Source organism: Giraffa tippelskirchi, chromosome 7 (assembly GCF_054371585.1).
Source record: "Giraffa tippelskirchi isolate mGirTip1 chromosome 7, T2T-mGirTip1v1.2.pri, whole genome shotgun sequence".
In the NCBI taxonomy this organism is placed as follows: Eukaryota; Metazoa; Chordata; class Mammalia; order Artiodactyla; family Giraffidae; genus Giraffa; species Giraffa tippelskirchi.
This window is the reverse complement of record NC_137281.1, coordinates 69,780,441-69,798,293: the sequence shown is the minus strand read 5'-3', so window position 1 is coordinate 69,798,293 and position 17,853 is coordinate 69,780,441. Positions and strand designations below refer to the sequence as shown.

At 38.8% G+C, this 17,853-nt stretch overlaps 1 long non-coding RNA gene across 1 annotated transcript in view; it reads right to left on the bottom strand.

Annotated features, from left to right (window-relative positions):
• Positions 1-16,258, bottom strand: part of LOC145512140 (uncharacterized) — a 182,269-nt gene extending 166,011 nt beyond the window's left edge. Inside the window, exons 1-3 of the long non-coding RNA XR_014058326.1 lie at positions 16,192-16,258; positions 14,022-14,177; positions 10,460-10,561 (exon numbers count right to left, since the gene is read on the bottom strand). This is a non-coding gene — a long non-coding RNA (uncharacterized LOC145512140). The remainder of the gene's footprint in view (positions 1-10,459; positions 10,562-14,021; positions 14,178-16,191) is intronic.
• Positions 16,259-17,853: the final 1,595 nt, after the last annotated feature.

Below are 17,853 nucleotides of genomic sequence, written 5' to 3'. Positions count from 1 at the left end.
ATATGCCATCAAATAGGTAGGAAACAAGGAAAAGCAGTTCTATAATTTCATTTCAATATAGAATACAATTAGGAGAAATACACAGATATAATTATACACACACACACACACACGTATATACTTATCTCCTTGTAGAATCTTCTGGAAAAAAAATATATTCTCTTACCCACTGCTCCCACATTGAGGCTCAGTCCAAAACTCATGGCTCTGGGGTCTCACCATCACCTAGAGAACTAAACACTGTGGTGTGCTCCGCAGGTATTCCTCCAGGACTGAAGGATCTGATCCTCTGGGGATCACCATGGCTGACAGCTCTCAGTTGTCACCTCTCTCCAGAAATTGTTTCAGCTGAAGACAGCTTCTTACCCAGGCTGCATCTCCTTCCTGGGGGTAGCCTGCACCCAGCGACAATCAACACAAGAACATAAAAATCTAGTTCCCTTGTTGTAATGTGGAGTAATACCAGCTTCAGAAATTCCCATCAAGTTATTTGAGAATATCCCTGAGACTACCCAACTTCCTCTGACCAGTCCTGGCCCCCTCTTTTCCTTTCCCTTCCCTTCCCCAGATGTTGATCCTGAGAGTGTTCCCTAAGCAATCTTCCACATACCAATAGTGATCTGAGAATCTGCTGAGACATGGGTGAAGAACCGAATTTATAGTAGAAGGCGGCTCTGCAGCCATTGGGTCTTATTTTCCCAACATAAGATCCTCTTCTTAGGCCTCCATGGTTAATTAGCTCCTCCCACTAAATCCCACTGAGTGTTTTCCTTCCTGCAGCTGCAAACAAAGTACTCTCAGGGGCCACAATGAGTAGAGGAAGTGACAGAATACCATGTATACACTTGGTACTGATTTGTAGCAAGAACCAGAAGCTTCTCTCGTGGGGAATAAATTAGTAGAGAAACCCGTTCTATTTCCTTCTTAATGTGTGTGTCATGCTGTGCAACATTTGCCCTGAGGTGTAGGGGTGAGGGAGAGATGCATGCAAATATCTTGCTCAGAAAGATACATACTTAGCACACTAGGAAACCAAAACCTTAGAGGTGAGCCTTTTGCTGTAATAACTCAAATGAGAAACCCTTATGCCAGCTGTTGATATTATCTTATTACTTGGCATTTAGATAGCTACAGGGAGCAAAGAGGCTTTAAAAAGTCTGAGAAAATGGAAATAATCCTACTTTACTGCCAATGACATCCAGACAGCTGTTAAAAATTCAGTTGTCAGATAAAGGAAGTTGCATTAGAGTTGTCCTATTTTGAAATAAGCAGGGCGGGAGGTACTTTTAAAATCGCTTTTCTGGAAATCTGTCTTATCAGCTTTCAGTGACATTGGATTTGTGCATTTATCTGGAAATCAGAGGTGGTTTCTGTCAATCCCTTGTTGTAGTCACATTTCAATTAAAAACCTGAAGGAGTGCTCTTATCAGGCCCCAGCATTGGTCTGAGTCATCACTAAATATACTTTCCTCCTAGATAGGATTTGTATTTTCTTCTTCATTGACTACAGAAGTTATTCTAGCTTAAATTTGGCTTTGCTCACCAACTTACTTTTCAAAATTAAAGATAAGGTTCTGGGTTAGCAGGATACACTGCCTTTCGCCACCAAAGTAAATGCAACAGCTCATGATCATGTTTTATGCAAACTCCAGAAAAACTGAGATTCATTTAATAGTGATTTATTGAAAAAAATATTTTAATTAAGAGAATTTAAATTTTGGCCCTTAGGAAACTCCATAAACTCAATTAATAGAAATAATCATTAATGAGAGTCCTATCACTTAGAAAATGTACCTAATATCTGTAAGGTCAATTATCAAACAAGAGTCAAAATATTTTATTTTCAAGGAAAGTTACTGTTAATGGCACATTTGAGGGGTTTTCTGTTATCTCACAACTTCCAAAATCTTTGTTAATTTTCTAATTTTCAATACTAAAGAAGATATCATATTTATCTATATTCATATATACATCTATGCACAAAACATGTGTAAATAAAGCCTTTTGTCTTCCAAAGCTATCTACATTGATCAGTGTATTTGATTGAGAATATGAATACCAAGAACTATATTTCCCTATAAGATTTTAGGATTCATAACATTTACAAAAACTTAAGGTATGAAAAATCTTGGTATCATGTTGTCCAACTTTAGTTTAACATAAAAGGACATGGAGAGATCTGGAAGATCTCATCTGAGATACGGTCAAATGAAAGCAGAAGCTTTAAAACCAAAAGTACATGGATTCAAATCCTTCACCTACCACTTAGCCTAAGCAAGTTACTTACAAGCTTTCAGCTTCAGTTTCCTCACCTATAAGATGGGATTAATAGAAGTCAACTTGAAAGGCATTTTAAAGTGTATGTAAACATTAAACCTCAAGCCCAGCACAGGATCTCCACTAATTATGATGGCAGTTATTATTACATGTGCCTAGTAACTCACTAGGTATCATGAAGTAGCCATGAAAAATAAGTATAATATTAGATTAAAAATAATTCAGATATTTTTAAAGGATCCAAAGTTGAGAAGATACTAGATAAACTGAAATGAGGTGGTGACTCTGGACTAGGATAGTAACTCTGAGAGTAGGGAGGAAAAATGCTTCCACTGATACAAAAAGCTTAAGAGATAAGGCCGAAAAATTTTACTCAAGAAGTAGAGTTTCACAACCAACTTGGTTACCACATACATTCCCCCATCTGGTGGATCTCCACATAAGCTCACTTTCCCTCCATTGCTATGCATCAGGTTTACCATTAATCATATTTATCATTAATCTTACCAGGATTAAAATGTTAGAGAAGAGGCTGTATAACATACCCTGCCCTGACCTAATTATTTTGTCTATAGATTGTCACTGCCATCTAGTACTTTATTGCCGATCATACTAGAAATTACACAGAGCCGTTAAAATCATGGAAAAATGAAATGGATTTTGAATTTATTTGCAAAAGTGCTAATAAATGAATCGATATACTATTAAACATAAGAAAGAAAGAAAAAATATACTCTAGAATAAGTGATTTTTTTAAAACAAGGATAACTTCAAAAAAATCTGCAACACGTTTTTCAAATAGAGCGCTATAGTCAATTAAACATATAGAACACACTATGTGCCCAATGTTCTAGAGAATATAAAAAACCAAAGAAGCAGCATGGTTCTTACCTACAAGATGTTTACAGATTACTTGGAAATATGACTAATGCACATAAAACCATTACTGAATTATTAAACTACATAGGAAGTCAGTGTGACCTAAAGAGATCAGACAATAATAAAAATTCTATTCCTAGCTCTTTTACATACGTAACCTCAGTTAACCTACACAGGATCCTGTGAGGGGTGCATTGTTATCCCCAGTGAGGAACTCAAAAGCCCTTAGGGCTCTGACTATAGCCTGCATACACCTAGATCAGAAGAGGAAACATATGGTAAACACACAGGACTCCTATCCAGCATCCATCACCCACTTTTTGTTTAAAACCAGGATTTCGTACACAGATGGGCTTTACGGAAATCGAGCCTCACCCCAGGTCCAAGGTAGACCAGTGGTTTGCAGGTAACCCATTTCTCCTGCTAGCAGTTAAATTAGGAACAGACTCTTTACCCAATTTGATCCAGTTGCGCTGTGATGCCTATTAGGGGGCTCCTGAAAAAGGGTTTGTGATTACTAGGTGGTTGTTAGCTCCTCAAAGACGTAGTTAAGAAGAGCCTGCCATCTATTCTTCTACCCATCTTTGAGGAGCTAATAATCACCTCAGATGTCCGTCTTAATTCTAAAAGTTCCATCATGAGAGATATGGAGTTAACTTGTTGGCAGACCAGTTAAGAGGGTTTGGGTGTGTTCTGGTTTATATATTGACCTACCACTAAAAGCATCCTAAAAGTACCCTGAAACACAGAACTGTAATTCAGATACAAGCCTTCAGATTTTGGGTTCCACTTGCTTTCCTACTGACCAACATTACTCTTCTTTCTCCTTGGAACAAACAGGACTCTCATTGATAGGTCAAGATTGGGAACTTACTCTGAAGCAGAGCGGGGATGATGCTTGTGGTGTGGAGGAATTTAAGGTCTCAGAATGAGGTGAGAGCGTGAAGCCACACTCCAATACTCTGTTCCTACAGCCACCTAAGCATTTCCCTTGTCCTGAATTTGATATTTGGAAAAAGAGGCAATGCTGTGTGCTCCAAAATTCTGTCTGTTGCATCATCATTCTTTCTTAACCCCCACCCCTTCTTCCTCCTCCTCCTTAACACTCAGTCTGGACAGACTGAGTTCCCACTGTACCAAACTAAGGTCCTGGGTTAGGCCATGAACCCTAAGTATTTCTTAAAATCCTTACTCATGTTCACCACTCTGATGACTAGCATTGGGGATTATAGAAAGTATTGAGAACATCATCTACACCCTTGCGGAGACCATATTGTGGTCAGGATACAAATGGCAACACTATAATGATAACAACAGCTATCATTTATTGGTGCATATGAAGTGCTAGATACTGTAGCAGTTATTTACCTACATTCTCCTCTATGCTCACTAAGGTAAGTGGTAAGTATTAAAAGAGTATATAAGGCCTTACAAAGAGCTGTGAAAAGAAGGGAAGTGAAAAGCAAAGGAGAAAAGGAAAGATATTCCCATCTGAATGCAGAGTTCCAAAGAATAGCAAGGAGACATAAGAAAGCCTTCCGCATGATCAATGCAAAGAAATAGAGGAAAACAATAGAATGGGAAAGACTAGAAATCTCTTCAAGAAAATTAGAGATACCAAGGGAATATTTCATGCAAAGATGGGCTCAATAAAGGACAGAAATGGTAGGGACAAAACAGAAGCAGAAGATATTAAGAAGAGGTGGCAAGAATACACAGAAGAACTGTACAAAAAAAGATCTTTACGACCCAGATAATCACAATGGTGTGATCACTCACCTAGAGCCAGACATCCTGGAATGTGAAGTCAAGTGGGCCTTAGGAAGCATCACTACGAACAAAGCTAGTGGAGGTGATGGAATTCCAGTTGAGCTATTTCAAATCCTGAAAGATGATGCTGTGAAAGTGCTGCACTCAATATGCTAGCAAATATGGAAAACTCAGCAGTGGCCACAGGACTGGAAAAGGTCAGTTTTCATTCCAATCCCAAAGAAAGGCAATGCCAAAGAATGATCAAACTACTGCACAATTGCACTCATCCCACACGCTAGAAAAGTAATGCTTAAAATTCTCCAAACCAGGCTTCAGCAATACGTGAACTGTGAACTTCCAGATGTTCAAGCTGGTTTTAGAAAAGACAGAGGAACCAGAGATCAAATTGCCTTCATCCACTGGATGATCGAAAAAGCAAGAGAGTTCCAGAAAAATATCTATTTCTGCTTTATTGACTATGCCAAAGCCTTTGACTGCATGGACCACAATAAACTGTGGAAAATTCTTCAAGAGATGGGAATACCAGACCACCTGACCTGTCTCTTGAGAAACCTGTAGCAGGTCAGGAAGCAACAGTTAGAACTGGACATGGACCAACAGACTGGTTCCAAATAGGAAAAAGAGTACATCAAGGCTGTATATTGTCACCCTGCTTATTTAACTTATATGCAGAGTACATCATGAGAAACGCTGGGCTGGAGGAAGCACAAGTTGCAATTAAGATTGCTGGGAGAAATATCAATAACCTCAGATATGAAGATGACACCACCCTTATGGCAGAAAGTGAAGAAGAACTAAAGAGCCTCTTGATGAAAGTGAGAGAGGAGAGTGAAAAAGTTGGCTTAAAGCTCAACATTTAGAAAACTAAGATCATGGCATCCGGTCCCACCACTTCATGGCAAATAGATGGGGAAACAGTGGAAACAATGGCTGCCTTTATTTTTCTGGGCTCCAAAATCACTGCTGATGGTGATTGCAGCCATGAAATTAAAAGACACTTACTCCTTGGAAGGAAAGTTATGACCAACCTAGACAGCATATTAAAAAGCAGAGACATTATTTGCCAACAAAGGTCCATCTAGTCAAGGCTATGGTTTTTCCAGTAGTCATGTATGGATGTGAGAGTAGGACTACAAAGAAAGCTGAGCACAGAAGAATTGATGCTTTTGAACTGTGGTGTTGGAGAAGACTCTTGAGAGTCCATTGGACTGCAAGGAGATCCAACCAGTCCATTCTAAAGGAGTTCAGTCCTCAGTGTTCATTGGAAGGACTGATGTTGAAGCTGAAACTCCAATCCTTTGGCCACCTGATGTGAAGAGCTGACTCATTTGAAAAGACCCTGATGCTGGGAAAGATTGAGGACAGGAGAAGAAGGGGATGACAGAGGATGAGACGGTTGGATGGCATCATTGACTTGATGGACGTGGGTTTGGGTAGACTCCAGGAGTTGGTGATGGACAGGGAGGCCTGGCGTGCTGCAGTTCATAGGGTCACAAAGAGTCAGACACAGCTGAGCGACTGAACTGAACTGAACTGAAAGCACTTAATAGAATGGCTCTTCATATCGATGTCATAGAAGTTTAGACAAAAATAGCCAATATCTAATTCTCCAAAATACTTATTGCATAGAGTGCTAGGATGATGAGAGATCCACGCCTCCATTTTCTCATTCTGTTATGTTGAAATATTGTTTTTGAAACTAAAAATGCATGAATCAGATTCTTTGTAGTAGTAAATAACTAAATTCTGAGTCTATCTCATTTGAAAAATGAAGATGACTCTTAGCAATGAGATATATATAAGAAAAATGTTAAATAATAAACTGCACACAGTCTAAGAATAGTGAATTCTTAATCACCATTAATTCTCTTTTCCTTTCCTAAGAAAGATGACATGTTATCATTTTGCCTAGAAAAATGTCAAGTACTAAATATATATAATCCAAATGCATTTATATCTAATGGAAAGCATTAGCATGTGCTCAGTCACATCTGACTCTTTGCAATCCCATGGACTGTAGCCCGCCAGGCTTCCCTGTCCATGAGATTTTACAGGCAAGAATACTGGAGTGGGGTGCCATTTCTTCCTCCTAGGGATCTTCCCGACCCAGGGACTGAACCCAGGTCTCCTGCATCTCCTTCATTGAGAGGTGGGTTCTTTACCACTAAGCCACCTGGGAAGCTCAAGCATTAGCATAGATGAAAGGAAAAATCAACTATTTCTCTACTTATTGCAATAGTTTAATGCCATGACACATATGAGAGGGAAATACCCCAAGACACAGGGGGTGTTTTTTAAAATCATAAATGACAGTTAAGGTTTTAAAATTTCCCCACATTACCCAAATAAAGTTGCTAGATCAATACCAGCAGTAAATATACATACACTGAAAAACATATGATCATCTCAAAAGATGCAGAAAAAGCATTTGACAAACTTCAATATCCATTAGTGGTAAAAATCACTCAGCATAGTAGGAACAGAAGGGAACTATCTCAATTTAATAGAAAAACTTTCAGAAACACACACACAAACTTATAGCTAATATACTTAATGGTGAAAGACTGAATACTCTTCCCATAAAGGCAGAAAGAGGATGATGCCTGCTCTCACCACTCCTAGCTAACACTGTATTAGAATTCCTAGTCAGTGGATATATTGAAATGTCATTACATAAAATTATCTGATTTTAAATATTTTATAACAAACATGAAATCATTAACATAACACAGAGACTAGAGAGTGGGTACTGTGTCAGTATGGGTAGGGTAAAGTGAGAACTGGCAACGTTTGGACAGGGAAAATTCTTACACACTAGGCTCCCAAGTTTGGACTTTATTCTGTAGGTCAGTGTTTCTCAAACATAAGCATGAATCAGAGTCCCCTGGAAGATGTGTTAAAATACAGATTGCTGAGTCCTGCTCCCAGCGTTTCTGAGTTAATAGGTCTGGGTGTAAGCTAGATCATTTGTATTTCCAACAAGTTTCTAGGTGCTGCTGAAATTGCTGGTCTGGGGTACACACTTGGAGAACCACTGAGAAACTTAAAAATGTTAAGAATAAGTGTGACACAATCAAATTTACACTAGAGGAAACCTGGCGTAGTGGTTTTCAACTTTGGCTGCACACTGAAATGACCTAGGTCGGAAGACAGCAAAGCAGGTAAACAAAAACTCTTCGGGGTAGACCTGGGTATTAGCATTTTTTAAAACTGATAGGTGGTTTCAAAAGGCATCCAATTGGTGATCTGTGATGATAGTGTTGGAGGCAAGTGAGAGGCTAGTCGAGATGGTGATTCTCAAACCTGGTTTCCTAGAACTCAAGGACCGACAAGGAGGCAAGACTCTTACTTCCATAATTACAATAAAGCAGTTATGTTTTATCTTTTCAAATAGTCATTTAAAAAGAAAGAAAAAGGTTTTATTGCTCTAAAATGAACAGTTTTGACAATTCTGAGTCAGGAGTTTATTGAAATAAACTTGGCTAAGATGTTGTCAGGAGCATATGAGAATGGCTAGAGGAGCTAATAAAATTGAGGGTCAGAGCTGTTGAAAAGGGAGTGGTTAGAGATTCATGTCTATAACTGTGGTCATTCATCCAGGAGGCAGGTTCAGATGTTGTTATGGGGGCATTTTCAGGGTGAATTCCCCCCTGGGAACCTGAAATCCCTCTAGTACCAGGAATATGACCATTTTTCCTTCCCATAAAACAAACTCTGTAAGCACTGGTCATTGTTCCAAAGCAAAGTATGCCCAAGGTCACACAAAACATTTTATGAAAGAAAATTACATATTTACACTGAGGAAAACTCAAAATAAATAAAGACACTAAGGATATTGGTGGCTTGCTTTAGGGCAGTAGCCTCCAAACTTAAAAATGCATACTTCCTGGGGGTCTACCAAGTTTTCCAAAGGAATAAAAACTTGGTTGGTTTTGAGGGAATCAATTTCAGGCTCAACTCTTTCTTCAAAAATGGACCAGCTGACCACATCATATACAAATAATGAATTATGTTGAATACCTGAAACTAATATGTTATATGTCAATTACATCTCAATAAAAAAATATATGTCAGCTGAGAATGTCACTGACGTGGAGACATCATGCTGATTCTCCTTTTGTTCTCTTCTGCAGTGTAGTGCTGTGTACAACAGCCAAGATGTGGAAGCAACCTAAATGTCCATCAACAGGTGAGCTGATGAAGAAGATGTGGTACATATACAATGGAATATCGCTGCTGCTGCTGCTGGTAAGTCACTTCAGTCATGTCCAACTCTGGGCAACCCCATAGATGGCAGCCCACCAGGCTCCGCCATCCCTGGGATTCTCCAGGCAAATGGAATATTACTCAGACATTAAAAAGAATGAAATAATGCCATTTACTGCAACATGGATGAATTTGGAGATTGCCATACTAAGTAAAAGTTGGCTTCAAACTCAACATTCAGGAAACTAAGATCATGGTATCTGGTCCCATCACTGCATGGCAAATAGATGGGGAAACAATGGAAAGAGTGACAGACTTTATTTTAGGGGGGCTCCAAAATCACTGCAGCCATGAAATTAAAAGACTCTTGCCCCTTGGAAGAAAAGATATGACCAACCTAGACAGCATATGAAAAAGCAGAGATATTACTTTGCCGACAAAGGTCCATCTAGTCAAAGCTATAGTTTTTCCGGTGGTCATGTATGGATGAGAGAGTTGGACTATAAAGAAAACTGAGCACTGAAGAATTGATGCTTTTGAACTGTGGTGTTGGAGAAGATTCTTGAGAGTCCCTTAGACTGCAAGGAGATCCAACCAGTCCATCCTAAAGGAAATCAGTCCTGAATATTCATTGGAAGGACTGATGCTGAAGCTGAAACTCCAATACTTTGGCCACCTGATGCGAAGAACTTACTTATTAGAAAAGACACTGATGCTGGGAAAGATTGAAGGGAGAGGAGAAGGGGACAACACAGGATCAGATGGTTGGATGGCATCACTGACTCTACGGACATGAATTTGAGTAAGCTCTGTGACTTGTTTGTTGATGGACAGGGAAACCTGGCATGCTGCAGTCCATGGGAATGCAAAGAGTCAGATATGACTGAGCGACTGAACTGAACTGATACTAAGTAAAGTGAGTCAAACAGAGAAAGACAAATATATAATATTATTTATGTACAGAAGCTAAAAAAATGATACAAATAAACTTATTTACAAAACAGAAAGAAACTCACAGACTTAAACAACAAATTTATGGTTACCAGGGGAAACAAGTGGGTGGGAGAGAGAGATTGGGAGTTTAGGAATGACATGTACACACTGCTATATTTAGAATAATCAACAAGGACCTACTGTGCAGCACAAGAAACTCCGCTCAATATCATATAATAATCTAAAGGGGGAAAGAATTTGAAAAAAATAGATACACGTATATGTATAACTGAATCACTTTACTGTACATCTGAAACTAACACATTTTTAATCAACTATGCTCCAATATAAAATAAAAATTTTAAAGAAAGAAAGATCAACTTTCACTTACCCTAATCCTACTATGGTGCATTGTCTCAGGATTTACAAAGCTCCAGCATGCCAAAGGACATCATTTCCATGCTGCATAATCATCACTCCTAAATGAGAGTCCCTAGAGATCAAAGCCAGGAGCATGATGTTACAGAAGATGGAAAAGCCCAGAGCCTTATTTCATCTGAGCACTAACCTTTGGCAAGACTTCATGCCTTAGCACCTATATGTTTTACAATTAGAAGGTAGAGAGAAGACAGTTGTCCTTAGGATGGGTATCTGAATGAAAACTGTACTTGAACCAAAGATTTTTATTGAGAAAAAGCCTCATTGGAAAGGTTTAACAGTCAACACTGGCTTTCCAAATTTGACAATCAACACATTTCCCATAAATCACAGGAGCTAAATCTAAAGCTTCAAGGTTGTGACATACATATCTATATCTATATTCATATCCATATCCATCTCTCTCTATCTCCACACACAAATGTGAGGGGAAGAAATTAAAGCATTTTAATAAAAAATATTGAGTTGACAAAAGAACTTTAAAATTAACAATATTTCTGTTTTCCAACCCTTTCTGAATATATCATATTCCACAAAATGCACAAAAGTAAAAAGTGTTGGGAATAATTAATTATCCATTGACAAGTTTTGATAAAGCTTTTTTGAAATACATTCCAGAAACTGGGAAAGAAAATTGCTCTACTGACTAGATAATAAATTTATTTGGTAATCAGGTAGTTTTCTGTTACTTAATTTTAGCATAATTGAAGGAAGGCCTAATCAAGTTATTAGCTAAGATGTTATTAAAAATCATTTGTGATAACATGAAACTATGTTATCAAACGATTAACAAGGGTATGATTAGGAGGTATAACTTGGAAGAAGTTCAAAAATTCATTGCCACTGATATAACAAAACTCCTTCCATTCCTAAGTGTCTATATGGGAACATGACTTTGGGTGCTTATATCTAGAAAATAAAAATATAAATAAAAGTGATGCTCATGCATGCATGCATCCTAAGGCACTTCAGTTGGGTCTGATTCTTTGCAATCCCACGGACTGTAGCCCACTAGACTCCTCTGTCTGTGGGGATTCTCCAGGCAAGAACACTGGAGTGGGTTGTCATGCCCTCCTCTAGGAGATCTTCCCAACCCAGGGAACGAACCTGTGTCTCCTGTGGCTCCTGCATTGCAGGTGGATTCTTTACCCCTGAGCCACCACCAGGGAAGCCCTAAAGTGATTCTTAGTCCTATTTATTCTAGCAATGAGCGACATTTATTCATGGACTCACAAATTAACTGGACAAAAAAAATTCCTTTAGTTTTATTAGGAGATAAATTTCCTTACAATTTTACATCATGTTTAAAAGTCATTCATTAAAAATTTTAATTATCTATTTTATTTTAATTAGTTGTGCAGAAAAAATCATTAAGATGATAACTCAATCCGGAAGATAGTTTCTTTCAAAAATAATTCAGAAAGAGTATCACAGTAAGGCCAAACTTAGAAAAAATAAATTTCAATTTACCTAAATATTTCTGTTGCAGAGACATATGGTCATGATCAGAAAAAGAATTCTAAGCATAGTTATCTGGCATGCAAATTTAAGTCCAAGAATAAGTGGACTGACATAAAATTTCTGTTCAAGAAAGTTATTTATCTTGTAAGCTGATGATGTAGGGTATCAAATCTAAATGGCATTTGGATTCCCCTTGAAACATTTGAGAGAACAATATAAACAATTAAGTGTAACAGAGATTATCATTCTTTGCAAATATTTGTAACTTACATTGAAAAATAGTTACCCACTTTAAATTGTTGGAGGGCGGTGAGTTACATAATTTTCAAAATTCTTTGAGTAGGTATGGAAGAATAAAATGTTTGAAACTAATGCCCTAGTGAACATTCCTTCTTACACTAGGAAAAGGTATGTTCCTTTATTTCTCAAATAAGATTGCCTTGAAGAATGTTTGCCTAACGAGTTTAAGCCCAAGAGAACAGGAATAGATTTCAGCTTTAAACTGCCAACCCTACCTTCTGATGCCCAGAAAGATCATGAAAAGACACGAGTATCCATGATCGGAAACACTCAGATAAAGAAGATATGGTACATATATACAATGGAATGTTACTCAGTCATCAAAAATGAAATAATCCCATTTACAGCAACATGGATGGCCCTGGAAATTATCATACTAAGTGAAGTAAGTCAGAGAGAGAGAGACAAATATTACATGTTATCGCTTATAATAGAATCTAAAAAAAAAATGGAATCAAAAAATGATACAAATGAATTTATTGACAAAATAGAAACCAACTCACAGACTTAGAGAACAAACATATTGTTACTGGGGGGAAGGGTTGGGTGGAGGGATAGATTGGGAGTTTGGGCTTCCCTGGGAGGCTCAGCTGGTAAAGAATCCGCCTGCAATGTGGGAGAGCTGGGTTGGATCCCTGGGATGAGAAGATCCCCTGGAAAAGGGAATGGCCACCCACTCCAGTATTCTGGACTGTACAGTCCATGGGGTCACAAAGAGTTGGACACAACTGAATGATTTTCACTTTCACCTGGGATTAACATGTACACACTGCTATTATTTAAAATAAAATGCCTTTCCATGGAAAAAATAAGTAAATAAAAGGAGAGAGAGAGAAATCCTCTGCAGAGGCTCAGCTAGAGGCTGAGAGCATTCAAACTTCCCTCTTCAGATAAGGACTGAAAGCAAGGAAGTAATATGTAAGCACTGTTTAGCTGTTCCATTACTAAAGAAGAAAGTTTATTTCCAGTGGAATTTTAAAAAACTGGAGCAGTCTGACACAGGGAGAGGTGTGTCAGTTGCTCAGCTGTGTCTGACTCTGTGACCTCATGGACTGTACCCCATCAGGCTCCTCTGTCATAGGATTCTCCAGGCAAGAATACTGGAGGGGGTTGCCATTTCCTTCTCCAGAGGATCTTCCTGACCCAGGGATCAAACCCGGATCTCCCATACTGCAGGCAGATCCTTTACCATCTGAGCCACCAGGGAAGGGAGAGGGGTTCACCCAAATTTGAACAGCATATATATTTAGATAGGCATTTTTATTTGAAGGTGGTTGCCATCTCGAAGTCTGCTGAACAAACGAGACTCCATAAATGATATGAAGAACAAATTTAACTCTTTCAAATGTCATAGCAATTTTGGAATTCTTGGGAATCTTGAATTTCATACATATACAAAACCTGTGTCTTAAATAAGTTAAATATCTTGCCCAAGGTTGTATAGCATTTTAGTGACAGATGTAAGAAAGAGAATGCTTTTCCAATCTTCTCTGTCATTTGCTCTTTCTACACTATGGCCTAAAAAGCTATGCCAAAAATAGTCTTTTGACAGCTGATTTCCCACATGACATCACCTAATAATCTACATATTGGGAAATGTTGTTAAGATCACTATCACAGCAACTAGCATAGCTTAAAACCCTGAGGAGAAGAAGCCAGGCTCCTGTGTGCATGATACCTTCCTCAACATTATACTAAGAGGAAAATAACTTCAAAAACACCACTAAAAAACCCTTTTTCTAATGAATACCTACCAACGTTTATTTAAAAGCTTCATCTGGTAAAATTTCCCTCTTCCTCTTTCCTGAGATAGGAGACACCTGTGGGTTCCTTTCCTAATCTGGCTGCTGTTCAAAGCAGAGAATAATTCTCCTGTGGTTTTACGGCTGCATACAGCAAACATCACTCTCCTACAAGCAGGGCAAAGAAAATAATACAGGGCTTATTTGCAATTAAATCTGTAGATAAGAGTTCAGGAAATATAAATCCAAACCTTCATTAGAAAACGGAACTAACGGGATGGAAAAAAACTTTTCCACCAAGCTACAGATACATCATTTTCTTGAAAACAACTATGATACGGCACATTGGCTCCTATTGGTTCAGACTGTAAACAGATAAATGAGTACCTACAGATAACTGGCATTTTCAGGATCTGGTTTATAGAAAGAAAGAGGAGGGTCATTAAAATACATGTCCTACAAGATCTGCATTCAGACACAAACTAGGTTTCATCCAGACTACAGAAGAGAATAGCTGACTGATAGAATAAGTTGGAAAGGAATTGACTGGGAGACCTGAGTTTTGACAGGAGGTTAAAATAGGAGAGGGAACAGGAAAGCGAGAAGGCATAGGAAAAGAGGACCACGGAGCACAGTACCCGTCAGCTAGACAGCTGCAGGTCGCCTGGGCCCTGGTGAGCAAGAGCAAAATAGGTATAAAGAAGAGTGAATTACTTTGATTCCCAAGAGATTGGGACTTCTCACTCCAAAGAGGAGTCAGAAAGGGAGCAATGCTCAAGTCCAGAGGAGCCAGTGGGCCAGCTGCCCTCTCTTTCCCCCCAAAATCAGGGCTGAGCAAGGAGGAGATGGTGAGCGGGAGAGCCAGCATCAGGTGCCCATGTTAAATTTCAAGTACTAAGAGGTAAAAAGGAAATAAAAGACCAAACCTATCAGCTGGCTTTGAACTTTTCTTTGCCTCCAAGAGAGAATCTCATCATTGAGTTTTCTTGGGTACAATGTTCAGGCCAAGCTCATGCACCTTGGAATTTAAAGTACTGTCAGTAAGGGCACTACGTCATGAGCCTGATTATGTCCTGTATCCAAACAGTTCTCCAGGTGTATAGGAGATTGTTTTAAAAACTGTACAGCTTATCTGATGAGACACCTAATGTTTAGGATCATGGAATAGATCTCTGGGGATTATGTGACCTTTGTAGTCACTATGAGAGTTGGGCAAACTGTAGTTATTTCATGCTATGACACTCAGGTCTGTGTTCACAATAAAGAGTGATTTTCCAGTTAATTAAGTTGAATGCATCCCTCAGACACTATGTTTTCCCATTGATTTCAGGTAATATCATGGACAGAATTTGTATTTACTTCCTAGGTCTCTGACTCTAGCTGTAATTTCTCCTGTAATGAAGGCCTGTAACTTGAACCTCTTTCAGCACTGAACATTAAAAATCATGGGCTTACTTAAGGCACTCCAGCATTTTATAAAATGAGGTGTCTATTTAGTTAATGAAACAGTTTTTTCAAACGCATACAATTCAAAACTAGAAAATAAGAAATAATTAAAGTGCTACATCTGTTCCCTGTGCACGGAGGCTCCATAGCTATTCTCAGCTGAGCTCTGTTTCACGAGACTGGCCTTAGACATTCCCCAATTCTTCACATCCCTGCCCTCAGGATACCTTGATATCCCCAGGGCCTCTAAATGGGGCAGTTTGATATATCCATTTGCTTTGTGGAGTGTCAGACTCCCACCTGGAGACCGTGACCTCCAGGCGCACTTGGCGTCTCCAGGCGTCTCTGGGCGCCCCTCCACGGGCAGCTCTCTGTCTGCCTATCGCCGGGAAAGCAGCAGAGCAGCTCGGCCCTGCTCAGGGTCACTGTTCACCTCACTTTCTTCACTGGAACATGGAGATTGGACTAACTCAGTGGCTGGAGGCCCACGAGTTCTGACTTTAAAACTGCCTAAGGGCTTCCCTCGTGGCTCAGCTGGTAAAGAATCTGCCTGCAATGCAAGAGACCTGGGTTCGAACTCTGGGTTGGGAAGATCACCTGGAGAAGGGAAAGGCTACCCACTTCAGTATTCTGGCCTGGAGAATTCCACGGACTAAACAGTCCGTGGGGTCGCAGAGTCAGACATGACTGAGTGACTTTCACTGACATAAGCAAAAGGCTTAACTGACTCGCCTACCTTACTGTGTTCTCCTTTCAACTGCTAGGTGCAGAGCCTGCGAAATTCTCAATGACCTCATCTGCTTAGAAAGGCTGATTTAAACTCTGTGAGGACCTAACCACCTTTGTGATGTTATGACCATAGTCACAAAACAAAGTATATTTCTAATGGGGTGGAGGTGGCTGTGTGTTGATGACTAACATGTACTCCCTAAATATTTTATTTCCCTTACAAACAATGAGAGTAGTTGCTCCTGATTCACTTTATCAGGTGAGAAATTTATCTTTGAATTCTCACTGGACAGTTAAGATATTTTAGATCCCATTTGAATTCTTATTACATACTTCATAAAAATGGCAATGAAGAGCAAAACTTTTTGCGATGTCAGTAACTTGAATGTTAGACCTTAGGACCCTGAGAGTTAGACCTTTAACCTGAGGGACTAATGGGTGGCAAAAACACTGAGACAAAATACTTCATTTCTTCCACTAAAATTGCTTCCATGTTTAGCATTCTAAGGGTAATAACTAATAATTGTTTAGCATCTATAAAAATCACAAAGCTTGGTGCTTATTTGTGGAGGGTTTCACATTGCCTGAAAAAAAAAAAACTAAAAGAAAAAGGAATTATAAAATTAAATTATAAAAATTAAATTTATAAATTAAAAAAGGAATTGAAATAAGTCTTCAAGATTCCCAAAATCTTAAACATCTGCTCTTTCATTGAAGTTGACAACAGCATTGTGAAGTACTAGAAATGAGGAAATAGGAGTCAGAGAGGTGAAGGGACAATGGACAGCACACAAAAAGAAATTTTCAGACAGGAATCTAGTCTGTCCACAGCCAAGTGCATCACTTTCAACTCCCCAACAAGGTGTAAACTTAAAAGACTCACACTTTACTTTCATTTTTTTTCCTCTGATGTGCTTCCTTTCATCATGTAGATCCTCATTTATGACCTATATAGTTTTCTTTCTCTCTGAAGAACTTCTTTTAACATTTCTTGTAAGGCAAGTCTATCAGAGACAAATTCTCCTAGTTTTTGCTTGTCTGAGACAGCCTCTATTTCTCTTTCACTCTTGTAGGATAATTTTGCTGGATACTAAATTCTAGTTTGGGGTGTTTTCTTTTAACATTTTAAATATTTCACTCGTCTGTCATCTTTGCATAGATTCTGATTAGAGGTCTAATGAAATTCTCAACGTTGTTTTTCCATAGGTTCCTTCTCCTCTAACCTTATTCAAGATTCTCTCTTTGTCTTTGGTTTTCTGCAGTTTGAATATATATCTAGGCATATTTTTTTTAGTATTTATTCCTTTTGATCTCTGAACTTCCTGGATTTGTGGTTTGGTTTCTGTCACTCATTTTAGAAAATTCTCAGCTATTGTCACAAGAAAGAATGAAAGAAAGAAAGATGGAAGGAGGGAGGAAGGAAAGGAGGCAGGAAGGAAAAGGAGGAAAAGAAATAAAGAGTACATGTCTGTGTAACATCCCAAGAATGTTAGAATCAGGTTACCATCAGAGTTTGGATAATGTCAAGATGACATCTTGCAACAGTATAGGGGAGACTGTACTCTCCAGTGGGCAGTCCATGAGAGTACCACACCAGAGAGGAGAGACACAAATGTGTAGGAAGAGTCCAGAAAAGCAAGGTAACATCCAGGAACCTAGGAAGTGTGTT